The sequence below is a fragment of the Theropithecus gelada genome, chromosome 11 (genome assembly GCF_003255815.1).
Source record: "Theropithecus gelada isolate Dixy chromosome 11, Tgel_1.0, whole genome shotgun sequence".
In the NCBI taxonomy this organism is placed as follows: Eukaryota; Metazoa; Chordata; class Mammalia; order Primates; family Cercopithecidae; genus Theropithecus; species Theropithecus gelada.
In genome coordinates this window covers 17927131-17938361 of record NC_037679.1, presented here as the reverse complement: position 1 = coordinate 17938361, position 11231 = coordinate 17927131, and the positions used below count along the sequence as shown (strand labels likewise).

Here is an 11231-nt window from a genome sequence, read left to right as displayed (position 1 = left end):
TTGCTTGCTGGCCGTGCCTTACATTCCTAATTTAGTGGGCAGGAATGAAATGTGGTTGGCAAATCCTATAATGCTGAATTACAATGTCATGAATCTTTCACATTCCATCCCTAGATTCTGCGGATCTTCTGCATAGCAACAGACCTGGTTTACCTTCAGAGACTCATCAAACTATCTGAAGGAGTGCAATTCTTTTAAGATCTCTTTTCTGTGTGTGTGTGTGTGTCTGTGTGTGTGTTTTAACATACTCTTGCATTTCAGTAGTTGATTGAGATGGGATTCATGCACGAGAGATTTACAGAATTTGTATCCGATTAGCCCGGGCCACTTTATACTCTGTCATTGTAGATGTGGTTTTTAAACTGACAATTGTAAGTTTGCATGTATTCCTTCTCTCCTAACTCTGTTTAGACTTTGTATTCAGGATAGAAATTACCTTTTCTAAGAAGTTTTACCAAGCTGGGTGTAAATCTATGATACCTCAGCAGTAAAACAACCCTGAAGGGATAATTTTGGGCAAGCATTTCAATCTTGATACCAATTAAAATGGTATGATCTGTCTCACCGCCATCACACAAAACAGGTTTCTATGCCATCTCCTCACTTCTTGCTTAGAGAAAACTATCAGACTGGTTTCATCGCACTCAGATTTAAGATCATACATCTTTTTTTCAGAGCTTTATGGATTCTAATAACAATAGAAAGTACTGAAATAAGCCTATTTTCGTGGCTGCCTTTCAATCAGTATGTAACACACTTCCCATTTTGTCTTCACCAGAAATAAATTGTACTTTAAATCTCTGCTCTCCTTAAATATTTCAAATATGTGGGATATGATATCATCTCTAAAGAGGGAACTTCTTTAGACGGTATTGTTAGGAAGGCTTAGCAAAAGCATTTTGCAAGCTAGTAACATGATTCTAGAACAGGTTTTATTGCCTTAGAAGATGGTAGCATCCTCCTGAGATTAAGAAATTGCTATAATTGCTATGTGAAAGGGAAGGCAGAGAGACAGTTTTTGCTGATAAACTTTGAGGAGGTTTAGAGAAGCAAGACACGGTTGTTTTAAATATAGAACCGCCTTTCTTCACTCTCCATTGCCCAAATCCTATTCCTCGACACCCTTGCACCCCATTTCTCCCACTTTGTGCTTCAGCTCACCTTGGTTCTTTGTGATACAACTTTTTCCGTGCAATTGAGTCACTTGAAGAGACCTCTGCAACATTCACAAGGAAACAAGCATCATCGACAGTGCTGAATTTATTGTTTTGTAAAGGCATGGGGTCTTGTATGTGAACTTCTGGAGACAAAAGAAACATGAATTCTGACTATAATTTATCCCATGCCATATATTCCCTATTCTACACTTAATGTTTCATTAATTGCTCTTATCAGTTAGGCTCTGTGGCAGCATTTTACCTTTTTGAATAGCTGCTCATTTTCCCTACATTTCTGTAGTTTTCTTTAGCGCTCTCTAAAGGGTACTATTCTTCTTGTGTGACAGATGGGCATAGCTTTACAAGAAAGGGATCTAGTCATTAACACCCATGTAAACAGATTATTCTTGCTAAGAAAATACCTTGTAAGGACACAAGAGCAGTGTAGCTTTTGAGAGAAACCATATCTCATACATTAAAATTGCGAAACACTTTCAGGTTAATTGCTCTTTATTAGAATTGTTTGTGGGAAGTCAGGATGTTGAAGCAGAAGGCAGGTCATAAAACAGAGGTTTGGTTGTAACCTTCCAAAGTCTGCAGGTGACAGCTGCTCGTGGCAGGTATAGCAGAGCGCTTGGAGATGTAGAGTGGGAGGTCAGCAGTGGTGATGGACTCTGGAGATACTGGATCACCACAAACAGAGCTCTCATTTCTCCCCCAGCTGGAAGTGGCAGCTACTATTTGAGAACTGCAATAGATAAACATTTGCCAAGTTAATCAGGCATGTACTATGTCCATTAATCCCTCCTGTTCCAGGTCAAACCTTATCCCTTCCCTCTTTGAAAGGAAACAACAGTTATGTGCTCAATATCATGAAGGACATTATACGTTTATTCGTTTCTATATATCTATGAATCCTTTCTGAGCTGTGGAGTATGCATTCCTTCCTTCAATTAAGAGGTATTTATTGAATGGCTACAATGTGTCACTGCATAAGGTGACACATGCCTGTGGGGAAACTCGCTGCCTGATATCAGAAAGCTTACAGTCTGTTGCAAGAAACTTAGACATTAAGTGAGAAATTACAAATTAAAATGTGAATTGTAATCACAGCAATAAATTAATGCACCTTATAGTAAGTCTTCTGGGTTGAGTAAAGTGTTGTCTTTTGAGGTACTTCTCTTTCATAATACTGTTTTCAGCTGAGTAGCACAATGCAGGCGAAAAACAGAAAGCTGAAAAGAATAAATAAGTGATTAGAAATTAAGCAATTAAGATGATAGGACAGAGAAAGTAAGGTTGGAAATTGGAAAGCAGATACCTAAGAGATGAATTAGTCTGTAATCACATAAGGAACGCTAAAATGCCTCATAACAATGCCTTTTTTTTTTTTTTTTTTTAATTTACAATGTTTCTCATTCATTAGGTTACTTTGTCCTCATAATGACCCTGCAGGGATAATAAGGGCAAGTATGACCCTCCTGGCTTTAGAGGGAAGTTCAAGTCTTGCCTAATGTTACCCAAATAATAATGAACAATGTTGAGACTGGGACCCAGGCCTTCTGGTTTCCAGTCTATTATGAGTTCTACAGCTACATGACAACACATTTCTTTTCACCTGTCATCTCTAAATGTGTTTGACAGCCCCAAAGCAATCCATGATCACTGACAGGACAAAAGCAATCAAGTTCACATCAAGACCCTACTTTCAGAGAGGAGCTCAGAAATTCAGAATTTTTGGAAAAGCAATTTGTGTCAAATGCAGAAAGTCTAGAAAATCTAGAGAGACAACAAAACTCACCCATAATTCCATCAGCCAAATATAACCAGTTTTAAGATTTACATATATATCTTCCCGGTCTTTTTTTCCTTGCGTCTTTATTATTTTACACATTGAACTTCTACTTTGCAAACTGCAGGTTAAAATTAGCTCTCTCTATATATATGCTACATATATGTGTGTGTGTATATATATATCACATATTACCCCATATTGATATTTCCCTATAGTATGATATTAAGGTTAAAATATTTTTGTTATATAAATGTACTTTATTATTTTTATTATATTATTTTGTTTAACCAATTTTTAATTCTTAGGTACTAATTTTTTTTCTGCCAATATGTACATGGCAGCAGTGATATGCTGATATTTCTGGTTAAAAAAGAAAGCCCTGGTCCATAATATTGGTGTGCTGCACCCATTAACTCGTCATTTACATTAGGTATATCTCCTAATGCTGTCCCTCCCCGTCCCCCTACTCCACAACAGGCCCTGGTGTGTGATATTCCCCTTCCTGTGTCCAAGTGTTCTCATTGTTCAATTCACACCTGTTCTACCTCTGGTAGACTTAGGCTGTGAATCCATCTGGTCCTGGACTTTTTTTGGTTGGTAGACTATTATTGCCTCAATTTCAGAATCTGTTATTGGTCTATTCAGGGATTCCACATCTTCCTGGTTTAGTCTTGGGAGAGTGTATGTGTCCAGGAACTTATCCATTTCTTCTAGGTTTTCCAGTTTATTTGTGTAGCGGTGTTTATAGTATTCTCTGATGGTAGTTTGTATTTCTGTGGGGTCAGTGGTAATATCTCCTTTATCATTTTTTATTTTGTCTATTTGATTCTTCTCTCTTTTTTTCTTTATTAGTCTTGCTAGCAGTCTATCAATTTTGTTGATCTTTTCAAAAAACCAGCTCCTGGATTCATTGATTTTTTGAAGGGTTTTTTGTGTCTCTCTGGGTGACAGACGGAGTATCACTCTGTCACCCACGCTAGAATGCAGTGGTGCGATCTCAGCTCACTAAAACCTCCGCCTCCCAAGTTCAAGCAATTGTCCCACCTCAGCCTCCTGAGTAGCTGGGATTACAGGCACCCGCCACCACGCCCAGCACATTTTTGTATTTTTAGTAGAGATGGGGTTTTGCCATGTTGGCCAGGGTGGTCTCGAATTTCTGACCTCAGCTGATCCACCCACCTCAGCCTCCCAAAGTGCTGGGATTACAGGCATGAGCCACCGTGACTGGCCCAGTCACTTATCTTAACCAAATATTATGTAATGTTTCTCTGTGTCTCATTTGTGTTTAAAGACTGAGGACAATCAGTGGATTATGTATACTATTTAATTACATTTATAAACTTAAAACTTGTACTCAGTGCATATATAATAGATGTGGGTTGTCATACCAGCTCTATCAATTAACAGATTGTTAAATTTCAGCCACTTTACTAACCTCATTGAGGTTCGATTTCCTCATCTGCAACCATTCAGTTTATTTCATGGAATTACCACGAAGATGTGCTATAAGATTTAAAGATTCTTTTGATGGTGGGACACATGCAGTGACATTTGGATAGGTGAAAGGCAGAACTCTATTATTTACTGCTCCCAAAGAGAGCACAGGGAGTTGTGCTGCGGACAAGATAACAGCAAACTGGAGCTGTAGCGGCCAACTCATGGACGGGAAGTGCGACAGGGTTAGCTGGGTTTCACAGACTTTCTGTAGATTGGCTGTAGAATAACTTTTCAGGCTTCAGGGACTAGGTCTGTTCCTGGAACCCATCCAGGTTGTCTGGTACCTGGCCCCAGGATGATTAGGGCTGGTACAGAGTGACCTGGAGTATGGGAGTTTAAGATAGATGGTTGGGGCATAGTCTGAATCAGCTGTTCGAGAAAGGGACCTGACTGCTCCGTCTACTTTTCTTCACCTTTTACCCTCATTAAATCCTCTCACATGACGGAAAAATGACCATGATCAACCCAAGCTATCACAGAGTGCTTTCTAACCTCAGTGTGGTTTCATCTGTGAATTAAATGTTGAGGTAACAGTGGTTCTTTACATTCTGAAGTCAAAGGCTTATTGAGAATCCTTTGAAAGCTGTGGGCGGCCTCCCCTGAAATGTGTAAGACTCATGTACAGAACATTTTGCCACCGTTTATGTTGTTGCTTCAGCACATGCACTTTACAGAAGCATTTATTTTGCAATGAGATAGCTCTCAGAACACATTGCCTCCATTTTCTTCTTTTAGTGGAGCGGCTCGGCCAAGAGATTACAGGCCTTCAGTAAAACTGTTGGTTACTGCAGAACACTGAAACAGAAATCTACCTGATTAGCATGGCTAAAATTATTCACTAATTCAGACTGGTAGTGAGCCCCTCCTTGTCAAACTGCTCGGAATGGGCTATCTTTAATCCTCAATAAAAGTGAAAATTATTCCTCAGGTTCAGTCCAGGCCTTTGAAACTTGTCTTCCAAAAGTCAACTGATCTTCTAAAAGATTTTTCTACACAGTGGAAAAGAAACTTATATTCTCTTTCCATTTCTTACAAACTTCTTGAAGAAACTCTGTTTTTCATGAAGGTGATGATTTCACAGCAGTAGACAAGACTTATTTCAAGATAATTGGCAAAAGTCTTTGATCTCAATACATTCTGATGTATTTATAATACTTAATCTAGCAAATATTTATGAAGCACCAACTATATATCAGGACCTTTATTAGGCATGAGGGATACAGCAGGAAATAGGAAAGATAATTAACTGCAATAAGCCATGATGATATGCGAAGCTTCTACCTTCAGCCAACAAAAAAACCCAGATGTGCTGCCAAACACTTCAAATGCTCGACATCATGTCCCAATTTCTTGTCCCAATTTTTCTTCCAATCAAATATAGTGCATTTTTCTTCTTAAAAATCTGAAGATATGAATTTTCTTAAAGTTTCCAGAACAGACATAAAATAGGAGGGTATTTCTGATAGCATCATGATTTACTTATTCGCTCACTGTAGATGCAGTAGTAAACAATATAGACCTGGTCCCATGCCCACTAGTAAGCTGTGAAGGAAGAAAGCTAGTAACTGTAACTAACTGCACTTGGAGATACCAGCAATTCCATCTAGTTTATGCTGAAGGAAAATGGCATATCTGCCAATTCCTCTAAGACTTGCTTCAAAATATTAAGTGAATATCAGCATTTCTGGAGTAGATGATATAGACAGAAGTACAAGCTACAAACCAAGCCACAAACCACTTCTCCTATTTCCAAAGCATGGATCCTTGAAGGATTTCCAATTTGTGTCATACCTTCTATTTGGTAGTGCAAAAAAAAAAAAAAAAAAAAAAAACCTCACAGAAAACCAGTTTTTGCATTGAATTTCGAGTGAGCATTTTCAGGTTTGTCTATTTCACATTTTCTGAAAACTCATCTTTCTTCCAAATGTATCGTTGCATAGGAGCTACCATGTTTCTGTAAAATGATCCATTCACTGGCCACAGCCATTGAGTTAAGCAATGGACACTTGACCCAGATGGGATAAATACATCTTTTCTCGGGAGAATCTGGATCTACTATGAAGAACTTTTTTTAAGAAGGTAAACTTAAGAAAGGAATATCAGAACCATCTGATAAGAGTCTAATATCTTAGGGTTAAAAATATAAATCAGATTTGATTTCTCCCTTGATTAAAATCACACAATGGTTGTCCATTATTCTTAAGATAAAGATCGACTCTGTCTTTATATCTGCACTGTACTACAGGACAGCTTCTGCCTACCTTTTTGACTTCACTTTTTATCACTCTACCGCTCATTCAGCCTCACGAATATTCCTATTTTTGATATATGGCAAGCTCCTTCCAGTCTTAAAGACCTTATATTTGTTCTTCCTAAAAATTAAAATAAATGTCTGAATTTTCCTATGACAGGCTCCTCCTCATCATCCAAGTTTCAGCCTTCCTTCATGACCTCATTTAACGTACTCCCCCCTCAAGTCCCTCTGATTTGCATTTTCCCATTTATTTATTTATTTGAGACGGAGTTTTGCTCTTGTTGCCCAGGCTGGGGTGCAATGGCGCTATCTCAGCTCACTGCAACTTCTGCCTCCTGGGTTCAAGCGATTCTCCTACCTCAGCCTCCCGAGTAGCTGGGATTACAGGCCCCCACCCCCACGCCTGGCTAATTTTTTGTATTTGTAGTAGATACGGAGTTTCACTATGTTGGTCAGGCTGGTCTTGAACTCCTGACCTCTGGTAGTCCACCCGCCTTGGCCTCCCAATGTGGCATTCTCCCTTTTCTAACATCCTAATTATTACCTAAAATCATATTTTAGTGTATTTGTTTACTTATCTCTTTTCCCTAAATTAGAATATGCCCTTCTAATTAATTTCCCTGACTAGTTCACTGATACTGCCTCAAGACCTGGAAGAATACCTGGCATGCTGTGGCAATCAGCAATTAATACCAACAAATATTTGCTGAATTGATGAAGAATCAAATAATCCTATAATATACCATACTCAGGAACTGTCGTCATTTTTGTTTTCCATCATTTGGAACTGAGAAGTAAAGAAAGATATAGAGAGGCAGGGAAAACAAAGCAGATATGCTACTATTAGCTTTAGTAGGAGAATGAGATTCCCGAACACATTCAACTCCCTGGCTCTAGTTCACTGCTTAGGCCCATATGCATCCCTCTTGCCTTCCATGAGATGCTCTCAAATTCCCATAATCTATTGCTTTTTTTTCTGAAGCTAATTCGAGTAAGATTTCTATAATCTTTAATGATTAAAAAATAGTTGTATGTTTAAGATATAATTTAAACACAAAATACACAAATCTTAAATGTTCAATTTGATAAGTTTTCACAATTTTAAGCATCTGTGTAACAACTACCCAAAGCAAGAGGTTGAACACTTTCATTACTCCAGGATGTTTACTTGTGTCCCTTTCCAGACAGTCCTCCAATCCCTGATGCAGAGGCAATCATCTTCTGACTTCTATTACTGTAGAATAGTCTTTTTTTGATTTTGTTTAATATAAATAAAATCATACCATATGTGTTTTCATGTCTTACATCTTTGATTCAGCATGCTTTTGACATCCATATTTTTGTATCACTGAAAGGTGCCTTCTTTTTATTGATGAGTAAAATTTCATTGTATGAATGTATGCAACTTGTTTATCCAAGAAATAATTTTGAATGCAGAATTTGCACACTAGTTGAATGAAGGTGGGGTGAGAATAGCAAGAATTCTTTATTTGGGACCAGGAGGAGGATTATGCCTGTGGTAGCAGAACAGTTGGTTATTTATCTTCTGTTATATCTAGTATCCAAGATTTTTAAGAGACTTTGTGGCAAAATGTCAAAATATTTTAGTATGTTGGCTGATTTACTCAGGCTTCATTATGGATTTTTTATGAAAGGAATAATCTTCAGTTCAAGGTGGCTCTCCTGAAAGAAGTCCATGGACAATAGCACAAATTCATAGCTCCTGTCTTTAACCAGCTTGGGGTAAGATAATCTTTTACCTTGCTAAATTGCAACAGCCTTTTCCTCAGTTGCATTCTATTCTGAAATTAGAACATATAAATTGGATTCTACAAATCAGAATGAGAATATCTGCGGGGTCCCAGGTGACTTAAGGCACCTCTCTGAAGCACCAATACTGCAGGGGTAGACACATTGATGACCCCATACAATGGCCCTTTCGTAAACCACATTCAACAAGACCCAGGTCAGGATAGGGATTCAAAGAATACAGCTCAATATTTCTTTCATAGGTTGTTTAAAAATAGAATTTTCTTAAGTGAAATTGACAGAAAACTGACCAATCTTTTATAGAAGTTATATCTCCAGAAAACACAGGAAGGCAAGGCACTGATACAGACACTGATAAGAAATGAACTACAAAGTTGGCTTAGCCTCCTATAGAGAAATCCTCCAAAATCCCAGCCTCAAATGTTGCTCCTGAAGAACACCTATAACAGGAACCCCACCCAATCAATAAATGCATTAACCAAAAAATTTACTTCACTTTCAAAGAGAGTTAACAAATGGAGGCCCAAGATGTTTGTTCATCTTATAATTTAATAATCAGGATATTCTCTGAACCAGTGACCAATTTATACCATAGCATTTTTCATTTTTTAACAAAAAATAAGTTTTATTTTAATATATCGATTTTTCTCTATTATTGTTTATTAAATGTATTACATATTGTAAGGAACCATATAAATATATAATTGAACTTGAGTGGACTAGGAATAGATAGTCCTCAGAAAGCCTAGTCACAGAGAAATACTGCTCAGGTCATTATATCACGGAATGCAGGGCAAGTATGATTTTAGGCCAGAAAACCACTATTTGAGGTTTTACCTGGGAAAGTTGGAACATTTTAAGCAGGGCATTTTGGAGTTGTGTGTATGAGAAGAATGTTACATTCATGTTTACTGGGGGACCAAGGGTGGACTGTACATTTCTATACAATAATACGCAGTAATAACAATATCTTTCTAAGAACTTGCATTACCCCATTCATCCATTGGTGGCAGCAGGAATAGCTATTGTTCCCCAAACCCTGGACACAGTTAATCGTCTGTGGGTACACACCTTCCCCAAGCTGAGTTAATCAAATCCCTGCCTGGGAATTTTCGAGCTGGTACTGTAAGAGAAATAAGATTTTTTCTGGGTGGCTAAATTTACTCATATTATGAGAAACTTGGAAATGCTGGGGGCTGTATTTTCTATTATATAGTCCATAGACCAGAAAAATGTTGGAAGTTGATTTGAGGAGACAATAGAATGAAGTAGATGGACAGAAATAAGCCCAGTAAAATAAAATGAGTTTAACTAGTGTTAATCTCTCTTGTTGCAGTTTCTTTCTGGGGTCCAGTTAAATCCTTAGGTTCCAAGGGAGAATCTGGTATCATGGTAATAATTTCTTTTTGATGCTTAAGCTAACTCAATCTGCACCTTAAAATGAGCAATCTTTAATGAGATATTTACAGTCATAGGGTGGAATACATTATTCCTAATGTTTATCAAAGAAAAATTATTCTAGACATCATAACATGACAACAATGGTAAGGATATATAACTTAATTGTCTACAGAAATGCCTCAAGCTACTGCAAAGTTGCCTTAAGAAGTTTTTAATTTGACAGAAAAAATTGACCAAAAAGATAGTTTTTAGTGTGATAAAACAAAATGAAAAAAAATTCATTTAGAACAACCCTGATTCTATCCTTGGACCTCAATGGAGGCTTGTGTTCCAGGACATTGGAGGATCTATTTTTCTCTCATTGCTCAAGCATTCATTTTAGATACCTATTACTTCCCAGCCCAAAATGACTTGGCTCTCCAAGGCAGACAAAGCAGGCTCCCACTGATCTATTTGTGAGAACTGAGGTTTGAGGGATGAGGAAAGAGTCCCACCTGTGAGTCATAGTCTCACTCTTCAAGTGAAATGCATGAACTGCAGGGTACATCTCGTATCAGAACCTCCACTGCCTGCAAAGCTTTGGTTTGGCCAATCCTATGTATTTGCTTTGCTATATTCCCAATTTCACTTTTAAATGCATGCTCGTTTATTTCAGCCTAGAGTGTGAGGAAAGAGCAATTCCACTTACCCCTGGTTGCATAAATGGCAGTGCCGTACATTTCTGCCTTTGTTTTTCACAATTTATTTGTGTTTAACCTAAAATATAATAAATGGTCATAGAACATTAAAGCTAATAGAGTCCTTAATGATTATTGAGCATACCCTGCACCCCTGCCTGCATCACTTCACAGACCATATGACTGAGTTTCAAGAAGATGAATGCATTTGCCCAAGGATACAGTTAGTTATCAATGGAATTGGGTTCTTGTTCCCTGGACTCCTCAGTCTAAACTTATCGCTTTTTGTATGGCACCAAGTTTATGGTAGATAGTGCGGAGGGAAAGATTCCCATTTATTTTGAAACTCAGAGATCAGCTATATAGTATTTTTCTAGGTAGCAAGCTTCCATCCATTGCCTTTTCCTGAAATTTTAAAGTAATCCTCATGAATTATTCCAAGCACATGGAAATCCGGCATCAAAGGAGAAAAGTAGAAATAATAGAATACAAAACTTGCAAGCAGGTGCCTATTTTTTATATGGAGAATATTTAATTTTCAATTACTTGTTTGCAAGAAGACATCCAAAATGTCTCAGAACTAGTTAGTCTTCAATATGAAATCTTCTTCCCTGCTGCTTCTGCCAGCCAACATTTTATTTCTTCTTGTAACCACCTCTGCATTTATTAAAAAGGAAAAA

The 11231-nt window shown here is 37.7% G+C and overlaps 1 long non-coding RNA gene across 1 annotated transcript in view; it reads right to left on the bottom strand.

Annotated features, from left to right (window-relative positions):
- Nucleotides 1–1649: 1649 nt before the first annotated feature.
- Nucleotides 1650–11231, bottom strand: part of LOC112634872 — a 246834-nt gene continuing 237252 nt past the window's right edge. The window contains exon 2 of the long non-coding RNA XR_003121840.1: nt 1650–1905. This is a non-coding gene — a long non-coding RNA (uncharacterized LOC112634872). The remainder of the gene's footprint in view (nt 1906–11231) is intronic.